Consider the following 14054-nt stretch of genomic DNA (forward strand, 5'->3'; position numbering starts at 1 on the left):
CTTTATAAACCACATTATGCCAATTGAGCTAGATGTCCCCTGAAAATATGGTCCTCGGCCCTCAAGAGAGTAATTCGGTACCTCAGGGAGTTTGGATGTGTCTGTGAAGCTTCTATGACAAGGCTGTAAATCTTTACAGAAGCAGACTGCAACAGGTTTCTCCCACGGAGCAGCTGGTGGGTTTGAACTACTGACCTTTTAATGAGCAGCTGAGGGCTTAGCCACTGTGCCATTAGGGCCAGGAATACCCTTGGAGCAGTTCTACTCTGTAACAGGTGGGGTTGCTATAAGTTGGAAATAATTCAGTGGCAGTGGGTTTGGTTTTTCCCAGCACCTGGTAACCACTAATAAACTTTTGTCTTTATTCATTTGCCTATTCTAGATATTTCATGTAAGTGGGGTTGTACAATATTTGTCCTTTTATATCTGACTTATTTTACTCAGCATAATATTTTCAAAGCTTATTTCTGTTGTAGGATGTATCAGGACTTCATTTCTCTTTATGACTGGATAATATTCTGTTGTATGTCTATATCACATTTTGTTTATTCATTTATCTGTTGATGGACACTTGAGTGGGTTCCACCTTTTAGCTATTGTGAATAATGCTGCAATGAACATTGGTGTATCTGTCTGAGTCTCTGCTTTCAAGTCTCTGATTGTATACCTAGGAGTATTGCTGGGTCATATGATAATTCTATGTTTAACTTTTTGAGGAACAACAAATTAGCTTTTAATTTATTATTATACATATATAATAGTTCTGTTCAAATCTTTTTTCAAAAATAAAAATTCTTTCTAAAAATACAAACATGTCTGTGTATATTAAAGCAAATACCTTACTTTATATTGATTATCTAAACATTAAAGTAGCCTAAGCAGAATTCTTTTTTTCCTTTTTTATATAAAAAAATTATTTTGTTGTTGTTGAGGATATACACAGCAAAACATACACCAATCCAACAGTTTCTGAATTTACCATTTAGCAAAATTGATTACATTCTTTGAGTGGTGCAAGTATTCTCACCCTCCATTTCTGAGTTGTTTCTCCCTCCTTAACATAAACTCACTGCTCTCTAAGGTTCCTATCTAATCTTTTGAGTTGCTGTTGTCGATTTGATCCCATACAGATAGTTCTTAAAAGAGCATAATGCTCAAGGCAGACATTTTTAATTAAACTACTGTTTGGTTTTAAGAAGACTTCAGAGGATATTTTTGGTTTAAGGTTTAAAGATTATCTCAGGGCAATAGTTTCAGGAGTTCAACCTTCATAGCTTCAGGAGAATTTGAAATTCTGTTCTGCATTTTCCCCCTTCTGATCAGGATCCTTCTACAGAATCTTTGATCAAAATGTTTACTAATGGTAGCTGTGCACCATCCAGTTCTTCTGGTCTCATGACAAAGGACGCAGTAAGCAGAATTCTTATTTTTGGTACTTATCCATATTCTTTAATCAATATCTTACCTGTATCTGTCTCTAATACTGGAAAAAAATTTTTTTTTTTTACTGAGCCATCATTAATTCTTTCTGAAGAATACATTTTCAATATGGTCTTTTTATTTTTAATTTTTCATAAAATTGCATATAATTGATTAATAAATTTGAAATTATTGACACCATCAACTGACTCTTCTTTGTAATCCATAAATTTTTAATTGAGAAAATACTTTCTCTACAGGGGCTTAGTGCTTAGTAACTTCAGAGTAAATTCTGCTAAATGGAGGATATTTTCAATTTTTTTTGTATTGAAAAGTGTACGTATGTCACTCAAAAATTTTCTTAAGTTGCTTTCTTTTTGGCTTCTCTGAAAGTAACTTTCTTCAACAAATATTTTTGACAAAAACTTGTCTCTGTGGTTTCACCAAACCTAGATGCTGCAAAAGCACAGACCTTCTAATTTTTTTTCATTCTAGTGTAGGATATGCATTTATCCATTAAAAACAGGACTTCCAACAAAAGGTTCTTCCTAGAAGTCCATATATGCCAAAATGCAATTAAAGAGTTTCAATATTAAACCTTGTACACTATTCGAGTTCTTGTCGTTAATTTTTTCTGTTCCTCTCTTGCTTTGTAGGGATGAATTTAAATGTCTCGCTGTTTACAAGTTTTGTTTTCAATAATTGCAGTTTGCTAAAATATTCAACAATGGTGTTCTATTTGTTGAATATTGAACAAAGATTTCCAACTGATTTTAAGCAAAATGTAATAAAAATCTAGCAGGCTCATAAAAAAAGTAGAGCACTGATTTACCAAGGTTTCTAAAATCTAATTAATAACAGACAGGAAAGAGAGGAAGAAATACTTTGCCATTCCAAAGTATATTGAGAGATAGTTCACATACTGTAAAATTCACCCCATCAAGTGTACAACTCAGTAGTGTTTAGTATATTAACAGAGTTGTGTAAGCATCACCACTATCTAATTTCAGAACATTTTTGTCACCCTTAAAAGAAACCCCATCCCAAGAATATGGCCCCTGGACACCCTTTTAACTCAGCACTGAAGTCACTCCTGAGGTTTACCCATCGGCAAAGATTAGACCGAAAACTGAACCAAACCCGTTGCCGTCAAGTTGATTCCGATTCATAGCCACCCTATAGGACAGGGTAGAACTGCCCCATAAAGTTTCCAAGAAGCACCTGGTGGATTCGAACAGCTGGCCTTTTGGTTAGCAGCCATAGCACTTAATCACTGCACCACCAGGGTTTCCAAAGACTAGACAGGCCAGTAAAACAAACAGTAACACAGGTAGCTCAACCATGTGTATGAGACTAAATGGGCATACCAGCACGGGGCAAGGACAAGAAGGCAGGAGGGGACAGAAAAGTGGGACGAATGGAAATGCGAAACCCAAGGTGGAGAAGGGGAGAGGGTTGACACATTGTGGGGTTGGTAATCAATGTCACAAAACAGTATGTGTATTAATTGTTTAATTAAATACTAATTTGCTCTGTAAACCTTCATGTAAAGCACAATTAAAAAAATATATTTAAAAAAGAGAAAGAAACCTCATACTCATTTAGAGTATTAAATGGTACTTTGCTGCAACATCAGCTTCGCCACAATGTTGTAGTCCAGTTAACCAAACCAAATCTGTTGCCTTCGAGTCGATTTCGACTCATAGCCACCCTAAAGGACCGAGTAGAACTGCCCCATAGCATTTCCTAGGTTGAAATCTTTATGGGAGCAGATTGCCCGGTCTTTTCTCCTACAGAGTGGCTGGTGGGTTTGAACCACTGACCTTTCAGTTAGCAGCCGAGTACTTAACCATTGCACTACCAGAGCTCCTTAATTTTCATTAAGTATGTTTTAAAGCTCATTGGAAAATACAAAAACACCCATAAACCCAAACCATTGCTGTCAAGTCGATTCCGACTCATTAGTGACCCTATAGGACAGAGTAGAACTGCCCCCATAGAGTTTCCAAGGAGTGCCTGGTGGATTTGAACTACCAGCCTTTTCGTTAGCAGTGGTAGCACTTAAGCACTACACACCAGGGTTGCCAAAAAAAAAAAAGGTCAAATAATGAATAGCTGTAGCTTTATATTATAACAAAACCACTGTAAACAAGAACATTCATTCAGATCATGGCAGTACTACTCAGCCTGCTTCTCATACATATCTCATGTACACTTATAATTTCTCATTGCCCCCACTGACTTTTAGCTCAAGGCTTTGTGCATCTCACAGGTCACACTACAGACCGTGGTGCAACTGACTGGTTTGTTTGCCAAGTAACCAGTAGGGGCAGCAGTATGGAATGCTTTTTCCACAACCATCTGAGACCAAAAGAGTCCCTGGGTGGTGCAAATTGTTAAGGTGTCAACTGTTTAGGCTGCTTAAGGTTACCAGTAGCAACAACTTCCTTTGTCAGGCTTGTCGGGCACCACCGCTGAAATAAATGTTTCCCAACCATCCTTTCTGCACCTGGATTGCTCAAAAGATCACTAGGTGGCGCAAACGGTTCGCGCTTGACTTCTTGCCTAAAGGCTGGCGGTTCAAATCACCCAGCTGTAGAAGAAAAACCTGGCAATCTGCTTCTGTTAAGATTACAGCCAAGAAAACCCTAAGCGGCAGTTCTACTCTATAATACATGAGGTTGCCATGAGTCAGAATCGACTCGATGGCAATGGGTTTGCTTTGGTTTTTTTAGTACTGCTCAAAGTACTGAGGGAGAGGAGTTCTGCTGGCCTGTGGTACTGTGCCCATCCTTTGGCTAGGGGAGAGCAGGGTGCTGGGATTTACATACCCGCCTAACCTGCAGACATAAGAGAGAGGTAATTTCCCAAAAGAAATCAGAGTGCTCTATTAAAAGATGAAGAAATGGAAGCTGGGCAGTCAAAAACAAATGTCTATCACACCAATGATGTGCCTTCACCTGGCTTATGACCTTCTCTGTCACAGTTCTGCCATCATTCTGGATGTCCTCAGCGCTCATGAAGATGATACAATATTCTAGCCTTACACTTTCTTCATCTCCCTAACTTTAAATTTAGTGACCTTCATTTCCATTTCAGTCAACTACAGGTCATAACCTCAACCTAGACTTTTAGCAGCCAGAGCCACTCTTTCTGATCACACTGTCCTATCTTTCCAGGTCCTCACTTCTGTCCTCCTAAATTCCAAACAGCAACCTCTTCGACCATTTCCTCCAGTCCATCAACCTGCCTTCACTTTCTTCCCAGGAGAGAAACGTGATCCATTGTTTCAGTCATTCTTGCTAATATACTACTGAGCTTACATTCTAATGCTGCGTTTAGTGCAGCAGCCTGTACGACCCTAACCAGCTGTCTCCCATTTTTCCCCAGGAGCTGTTTTAGATACTCACCATTGTGCTCAACCTCCTGACCCCACAACCTACTTGTCACACTGCGAAAATTGAAGGTACCAAATGAGAAATTGTTCTATTTCCTGTCTTCCCTACTGACCAACATCATTTCCTCCAGTGCAGTTTCATGGAAGAAGATTCCTGCTATGTAAGACTAATCCCTTTCCCTGTACTCTGAATCCAACCCTCTACCACGTCCTTAGTCCAATAATTATTCCTTTCTTAGCCTACGTCTTCAGTCTCTCCCTGTCCACTGGCTCTTCCTCTAAGCCTATATAAAAAAAACATGCTTACATTTCTCAAACCATCTCGAAAAAACTCCCTTCATGCTCTAGTACCCCCTCCATTGGGCAAATCTGCTGCAAAAGGACCTCTTTAAAGTGTTAAAAAACCAATGACCTCACTTTGAGGAATAAAGTATGCCTGACCCAAGCCATGGTATTTTCAATCGCCTCGTATGCATTCGAAAGCTGAACAATGAATAAGGAGGACCAAAGAATTGATGCATTTCAATTACGGTGTTGGTGAAGAATATTGAATAGACCAGGGACATAGGGTCGTTATGAGTTGAAATCGGTTTGACGGCAATGGGTTTTTTTTTTAATGGGTTTGTCAGGAGAATAAACAAATCTGTTTTGGAAAAGTACAGCCAGTATGCTCCTTAGAAGCAAGGATGGCAAGACTTTGTCTCACATACTTTTTTCTTTTAATCGTACTTTAGACGAAGGTTTACAGAGCAAATTAGTTTCTCATTAAACAATTAATACACGTATTGTTTTGTGACATTGGTTGCCAACCCCACGACATGGCAACACTCTCCCCTTTTTGAACTTGGATTCCCCATTACCAGCTTTCCTGTCCCCTCCTGCCTTCTTGTCTTTGCCCCTGGGCTGGTATGCCCATTTAGTCTCATTTTGTTTTGTCTAATCTTTTGCTGAAGGGTGAACCTCAGGAGTGACGTCAGTACTGAGTTAAAAGGGTGTCCAGGGGCCATACTCTCAGGGTTTCTCCATTCTCTCTCTGACCAGTAAATCTGGTCTTTTTTGGGGTCTCACATACTTCGGAGATGTTATCAGGAAGGACCAGTCCTTGGAGAAGGACATCGTGCTTGGTAAGGTAGAGGGTGAGTCAAAAACAGGAAGACCCTCGACAAGCTGGATTGTCAAGTGACTGCAACAATGGGCTTAAGCATAGCAACGATTGTGAGGATGGTGCAGGACCTGGGAGTGTTTTGGTCTGTTGTACATCGGATGGCTGAGTCGGAACTGACTTGACTACACGACCACTACCGCCAACACTCCCTTCTAGATACTGCCCTGTTTTTCTCTTCCCTTTGAGGTCAAATTTGTCAAAAGAATCTTCCACTTTCTCATCTTCATGCCCTGCTCAATCCAATGCAATTTATTTCTTTTCTTTGTCGGCACTGAAACTTCTCTTGTAGCTTTGGAGTTGCAAGTTAATGAATGCTGGTCAGCCAGTTCCCGAGTGGTGCAAATTGTTAATGTGCTTGTCTGCTAACCGAGAGGTTGGAGGCTTGAGTTCACCCAGAGATGCCTTGGAAATAAGGCCTGGTGATCTACTGAAAAATCAGCAGTTGAAAACCCTGTGGAACACATATGGATCACCATGAGTTGGAGTTGACTCAATGGCAACGGGTTTTTAGTCAGCCTTTAAGACAGGGAACAGAGGGGGCCCCACCCCCCAAATATGCAAACAAAGCAACAGGAAATGGGCCAGGGCCCAGAAACAAAGCCACTCCCCAGAACAATGGGGCAGGGTATCAAAAAAATAGCCCACAAACTTCTTTAAAGTTGTCTTTCAGAAGCAGCTGGAGAAAACCAGCCCCAGGGACATGCCCAGAACATCCACCTGTGACCGCTGTGTGACCTTCTATCAGGGGCAGTGAGGGGCTGCAGCAGCAGCTGGGAGACTGCACAGGCGCAATACCCCATAAAAAGTCCTGCTACGTACGAATCCCGGAGGCCTCTGGGACAGGAAGCATCTTGGAAAGCTGCTGTGTGCTGTGCACTGTAGTTAACATATCCCCCCCTGTGCCTATGAATAAATGTGAATCTGTTCCCATCCAAGAACTTTTAAAAACCCAGGCTAGTCTTTTGTTCTGTGAGATGGGGGTATAGCGTGGCTTAGGCCCTCCTCATCTCCACTTGCAAGCCTCTTCGATAAAGCTTTGCTTGTGTGGAAAATTCTGTGTGCCTTACCTGTTCATTCTTGACCAGTGAGAGGCAAGGACCTTATTCCGGTAACAACTTTACCTCAATTGAACTTGCTGTAGTATCTGCCTCTTGACCAGTCCCTCTTTCCTAAGACTCCTCTTCCTCCATGGCACCATAACTTCATAAACCAAAAAAAATCAAATCAGTTGCCATCTAGTCAATTCTGGCTCATGGGGAAGCCAATCACCAGGTCTTTCTTCCGCAGCATCTTTGTGTGTGTTATGAAGAACCAATCTTTTGGTTAGTAGCTGAGTGGTTAACCGTGTGAACCACCCAGGGACTCCTTCTTAACTTGGTAAGTCTGCTTTAAGGAGAACAGCTTCCTCTGCCCGTCCCCAGGCTCCCCCCAACTTTCTCCAGCCCTCTTCTCTACATGAAACCTAATTTGTAAACTTCCTTATCCAGTTAGAAACTGAACTTCTATTTCTATGCAGTTTAGTTTTATGAAGAAGCGAGGTGGCATTTTTTTTTTTTTTTTTACAGCAGACAAGGCCTTCAGATCTGTTGGTTTGAGGACACAATTTACTTTTCATTTATTGTAGTCATTTCTCACCAGGTATGGGAGCTGAAATTAGAACACAACTAAGTTTTCCTAAACTTTAGTAGCTTTACTTTTGAAAGCTGTTTCTAGACAGTTTGTACCATGCTGACTGCCTAAGTTATAAAAATTTAAAAGGCTGAGATGCAGGAGGGTACAGGATGTGGTCATTTTGAAAGCACGACTTTCAGAAGTAAAGCTGGCTGCACTCTTGTCATTATTCCGTGTCTGAGTGTACATTTATAATAGTGCCTTATTTATCTCTTGCAGTGAGTCTCAAGGGGACGCCGGGGACGTCAAAAGAAATCGTTCCTTGTGCATAACAGTTGCTTAATAAATATTCATCGAATGAGAAAGCAGAACCAGGCACTTCAGAGCTTTGCAGATATGAAGAGCCATTCATCGAGCTGGGCTGTAGTGTTTTTGGTGTGGGCGGAAGTGGTAATAAGATGATGGTTTTATGTGGAACACGCAGGGCACAGAGGCAATAGGATGGAAAATTGTGCCATGAAGAACTTCTGAAGTGATTATGTAACAAAGTTACCCAAGCTGAAGTCTTTTTGATCTAGACCCAGGGAAATTCGACCTCCCCTAAACTTTCTTATGTTTCTTTTGCTTTTGTTTCAAATTGGTGTTTATTAACACAACTAAACTGCTCCTGTAATGAGCCAGACCCTGAGCCAGGCACTGGGGCCGCAGAGGCGAGGAGACAGGGACTCCCGCCTTTGGAGAGCACAGCAAACAACTAGCACCCTGTGTAGGGGTCACAGCAGCTTGTACTGGGACTGAGAAGGAAGCCATTTCTCAGAGGGCTGGGGAGGAAAGGCATCTGGGAGGAGTTTTCCCAGAGACTGTAACCTTGAGCTAAGCTATAAACCAAAAACAAACAAACAAACCAAACCCATTGCTGTATAGTCAATTCTGACTCACAGCGACCCTATAGGAGAGAGTAAAACTGCCCCATAGTGTTTCCACGGAACGGCCGGTGGATTCTAACTGCCAGCCTTTTGGTTAGCCACCAAATACTTAACCATTATGCCACCAGGTCTTCTAGGCCGTAAAAGTGAAGCAGAAATTTGCTGCCAAAGAAATTGTGTGTGTGTGTGTGTGTGTGTGTGTGTGTGTGTTTTAAAGAGAAAAACCTTGTAAGCAGCAGCTGATAAGACATGAAGTAAATGGTGAAACAAATGTGAATATGTGAAAGATAATTTTCAAAGATTTGTAATCATGTTAAAGCTATGCTGAGTCACCTTTCCTGGGCCCCCGTGTTCTTCAGGCTGGTCTTCTTCTGAGGGGGTTGGGAGAAGGCAAGTGGTAAACAAGCCCCCAGGTAGAGAGGTGGGTAGGGGAGGGAAATTTCTACTCCTATTTGGAAGAATACAGAATGATGAATACTAGGTGACAGAGAGAAGGGAAGGAAGTCAATGGCCCCATCATTCTCTTTCAGGTTGGCTTCTTGAGCCTAGCCCCAACCGCAGCCTCTCTGAAGCTCCCTTCTTCCTCCAGGGGGCTCTTCCTGACCACCTGGCCTCTCCTGTAAGTTTCTGCCGTGCTTATCCCTGCCTTCTCTCCTGTGACATTTCTCTCATTGCCTCTATACATTTTATTGTGTGTATTTTCTTTGCTGCCAGGACCTTTTCGCATTTCTCTGTTTCCTCTGCCTCACACTTCTTTCCAGAATACTTTTTCTTGACAGCCTCAATTTTCTTGCTCAAAAAAACTTCAGGCATCCATCGTCCATGATGGAATAAAAAATAGCCATTAAATCAAGTTGTAGAAGGATGATGCTTAACGAATGGGGAAATATTCATTTTTTATTAAATAAAATGTAGATTATGTTCAGTATGATTCCAATGTTGTTTAGGGATATATATAATATATATGGAAACCCTGGTGGCACAGTGGTTAAGAGCCAAAGGGCCAGCAGTTCGAATCCACCAGGTGCTCCTTGAAAACCCTATGCGTTATTTCCTTTGTCTTATAGGGTCACTATGAGTTGGAATTGACTCAAAGGCAATGGGTTTTGGGGTAACATATGTGGTCCACACCTGTCTATCAGTTTGTCATACTGTGGTGGCTTATGTGTTACTATGATGCTGGAAGCTATACCACAAGTATTTCAAATACCAGCAGGGTCATCCATGTAGATAGGTTTCAGTGGAGCTTCAAAACTAAGACAGACTAGGAAGAAAGGCCTGGCACTCTAATTTAAATAACTAGCTAGTGAAAACTCTATGGAACATGTCTTGGTTATCTCGTGCTGCTATAATAGAAATACCACAGTTGGGTGGCTTTAACAAGAAAAGTTTATTCTCTCATAGTCCAGTAGGCAGAGAGACAGTAAGAAAGTCAGCAGAACACATTACATTAGCCCGCAAAGCTTTGCAAATAATCCTCTGTTCTCTGAGAGAATTTACACAATGGCCTTGCCCTCCAAACTCTAGGTATTAGCCACACCCTCCAGATTCTGAGTGTAGACCTCTCAGCCCTGGGCTTTAGCTCTGCTTTTCAGGCTCACTGGGACAGCAACTCTGCTCCTTCAGCTTTAGGCACTCCACTCCTCTAGTCCATATGAGTGGCAACTCCACCCTTAGAAACAGAGGCCATGATTTCATGCTTTGAAACCTCAGAGGTCTTGCCCATACCTTTTGAGATTGAGGCAGTTTGGCTTCCTGCGTTCCTTGCCTCTTCAGCTTCTGCTTCCTGGTTTCTTGTCCTCTCGGCTCCTTGGGCCTCATGCCTGCAACTGCCCTGCTGGGGCAAGTATTCCAAAGCTCTGTAGCTCACTGATAAGTGCCTGGAGGCACCCCACTCCACCAGTAAACTTTGGCCAGAAGGCACTCTTGCTCCATGGGTTGGCAAGCCTAGCTCCACTGATAAGTGCCCAGAGGCACCATACTCCTTCAGGAAGTCTCCTGTGCAAAGGCACTCAGCTCTCTCACTCCTTGGGTAAGCTCTAGCTCCGTGTCACGCTGGTCTCTTTGGTCTGCTGCTGCCGGTTCTGTGCTGCTGCCGGTTTTCTGCTGCAGTTTCTTGGTATCTGTGCTTTCTCTGGTGTTAAAAGTTCCCCTCACTTCCTTCTGAGTCTTCTATCCATTCAGAGTTTAAAAACCACTTCCACATTTTAGGTATCTGTTAGAGCAGCACCCCACTCTTGGTATCAAATTCTGTCTTAGTCATCTAGCACTGCTGTAACAGAAATACCACAAGTGGGTGGCTTTAACAAAGAGAAGTTTATTCTCTCATAGTGCGGTAGGGTAGAAAGCCCGAATTCAGGAAGTCAGCTCTAGAAGTCTTTCTTTCTCTGTCGGCTCTGGAGGAAGGTCTTTGTCATCAGTCTTTTCTTGGTCTGGGAGCATCTCAGTGCAGGAACCCCAGGCCCAAAGAATGCGCTCTGCTCTCAGAGCTGCTTTCCTCGTGGTATGAGGTCCCCATGTCTCTCTGCTTGCTTCTCTGTTTTATATCTCAAGAGAGATTGGCTTAAGATACTATCTAATCTTGTAGATCTCATCAATATAACTGCCACTAACCCATCGCATTACATCACAATGATAGGATTTACAACACATAGAGAAATCATATCAGATGACAAAATGGTAGACAATCATACAATACTGGGAATCATGACCTAGCCAAGTTGACAGTTATTTTGGGGGGACACAACTCAATCCATGACAGAACACAACAGAATATTGTCTGATATAGTGCTGGAAGATGAGCCCCTAGGTTGGAAGGCACTCAAAATACACTGGCTGAATCAATGAACTTGAGCATACCAAGGATCATGAAGATGGCACAGGACCAGGCAACATTTTGTTGTGTTGTTCATGGGGTCATGGTGATTCAGAGGTGACTCGATGGCAATTTACAATAACAACATATATGTGGTAAATCTATAAAGAAAAACATAAATGGGGGGAAAGAAGCTTATGATGGCTGTTACCTTTAGGGGAGGTAAGACTTTGGGCTGGGGAAGGACACACAGGGCCCACTGATAATACAGTAATATTGTAGTTCTCAGGTTGACAGATGTGCTCTGGCTGTTTAGTTATCTTGCTTCATCATTTCCATATATCTACACATATTCTTTTGTATATGCAAATAATTAATAATTTAAAAATGGGGAATAATTGCTTGAAGGATTTTGTCTTGCTGCTTCTTGTTGTCAGAGGTTTTTCTTCTTAGCTACTATAGCAGAGCCAATAATGGTCACGGTGAGAGTGAGAGTTAAGAGTGCCAAAACCCAAGCTGGAGAGCATAGAACAGGCTCTAGAATAACATGAAAACAGAGTCAGAGCCTCAAGGGGAATCACCAGGGCTCCAGAATACCCAGGAGCAGAGTTGCTGAGTTCTGGCCAAGAAGGTCCTGTGGTTTTTTGGGAACGCGCTTTATCAAGAATGTGTCTGCCTTCTCCTACCCTGCTGAGTCCACACTGCTCACTTCCCCACAGGAGGCTGACACCCTTATCCAGCTTTTCTCACATGGCTCCCGCTCTTCAGTACGTGGGTTTCTGATGAGACTTGCTTCTCCTGTAAAAGTCAGCTCATCCTTACCTTTGATCTTTGCTCATGCTCTTTCCTCTGGAGTGTCTTTCTCTTCCTTTTCATTCATGGTCCTCTCTAAAATCTTTTCTGACTCTTCTGACCCAAATTCCTTCCTTCCTAGTTTGCTTCCTGTGAGACTCATAACCTATACCATATACTTTGGCCTTATACTAAGATTGAAGCTTGTTTAAAGACTAATGAATATGAATATAAAGTCCCTAGCATGGTGTCTTGAAAGCAGAGAATACCAGAAGGATGTTTACCTGTGTCTTATTGACTATGCAAAGGTATTCGACTGTGTGGATCATAACAAACTATGGATAACACTGCGAAGAATGGGAATAACAGAACACTTAATTGTGCTCATGAGGAACCTTTACATAGATCAAGAGGCAGTTTTTCAGACAGAACAAGGGGATACTGATTGGTTTAAAGTCAGGAAAGGTGTGCGTCAGGGTTGTATTCTTTCACCATACCTATTTAATCTGTATGCTGAACAAACAATCCGAGAAGCTGGACTACATGAAGAACAACAGGGCATCAGGATTGGAGGAAGATTCATTAACAAACTGTGTTATGCAGATGACACAACCTTGCTTGCTGAAAGTGAAGAGGACTTGAAGCACTTACTAATGAAGATCAAAGACCACAGCCTTCAGTATGGATTGCACCTCAACATAAAGAAAACAAAAATCCTCACAACTAGACCAATGAGCAACATCATGATAAATGGAGAAAGGACTGAAGTTGTCAAGGATTTCATTTTACTTGGATCCACAATCAACAGCCTTGGAAGCTGCAGTCAAGAAATCAAAAGATGCATTGCATTGGGTGAATCTGCTGCAAAGGACCTCTTCAAAGTGTTGAAGAGCAAAGATGTCACCCTGAAGACTAAGGTGCAGCTGATCCAAGCCACGGTATTTTCAATCGCATCATATGCATGTGAAAGCTGGACAATGAATAAGGAAGACTGAAGAAGAGTTGACGCCTTTGAATTGTGGCGAAGAACATTGAATACACCATGGACTGCCAAAAGAACGAACAAATCTGTCTTAGAAGAAGTGTGGCCAGAATGCTCCTTAGAGGCAAGGATGGTGAGACTGCATCTTACATACTTTGGACATGTTGTCAGGACGGATCAGTCCCTGGAGAAGGACATCATGCTTGGCAGAGTACAGGGTCAGCGGAAAAGAGGAAGACCCTCAACAAGGTGGATTGACACAGTGGCTGCAACAATGAGCTCAAGCATAACAACGATTGTAAGGATGGCTCAGGACCGGGCAGTGTTTTGTTCTGTTGTGCATAGGGTTGCTATGACTTGGAACTGACTCGACGGCACCTAACAACAACAACAACAACAACAGCATAGTGTCTACTATAGTGTAACTGTCCCTGGGTGGTGCAGACTGCTAATGTGCTTGGCCGCTAACTGAAAGTTTGGAAGTTTGAATCCAGGCCTGGAAGAAAGGCCTGATGATCTGCTTCTAAAAAGTCAGCTGTCGTACAGGCTATGGAGCACAGCTGTACTCTGGTGCACATGAGGTCACCATGAGTCATATATATTTATATCATAGGTACTTGTTAAATTGGACCACATGAGTCAAAGTATATAGCAACCCTGTGTGTGTTGGAGGGGGGAAAGGAGAGAACCTTCTCTAAGGAGCACATCTATGCCTGGGAGCACTGATGGGAGAAGAAGTTGAATGGAAAAGGTAGGGCCTGTAAAGGGCAGGACTGCATAAAGACTAAATGAGATCATGTATGTGGGTGTCTTTGTGTGTGTTTTGTGAAGTGAGGGCATGTTTTTACCAATGTCATGATTCGTACCTTACTGATATGAACCCTACATTTTTGCAAATTGCTTAGTGTGCATACATGAAAACCCAATTTCTTTGCTCCTATTTCTTA

This window comes from Elephas maximus, chromosome 4, assembly GCF_024166365.1.
Source record: "Elephas maximus indicus isolate mEleMax1 chromosome 4, mEleMax1 primary haplotype, whole genome shotgun sequence".
In the NCBI taxonomy this organism is placed as follows: Eukaryota; Metazoa; Chordata; class Mammalia; order Proboscidea; family Elephantidae; genus Elephas; species Elephas maximus.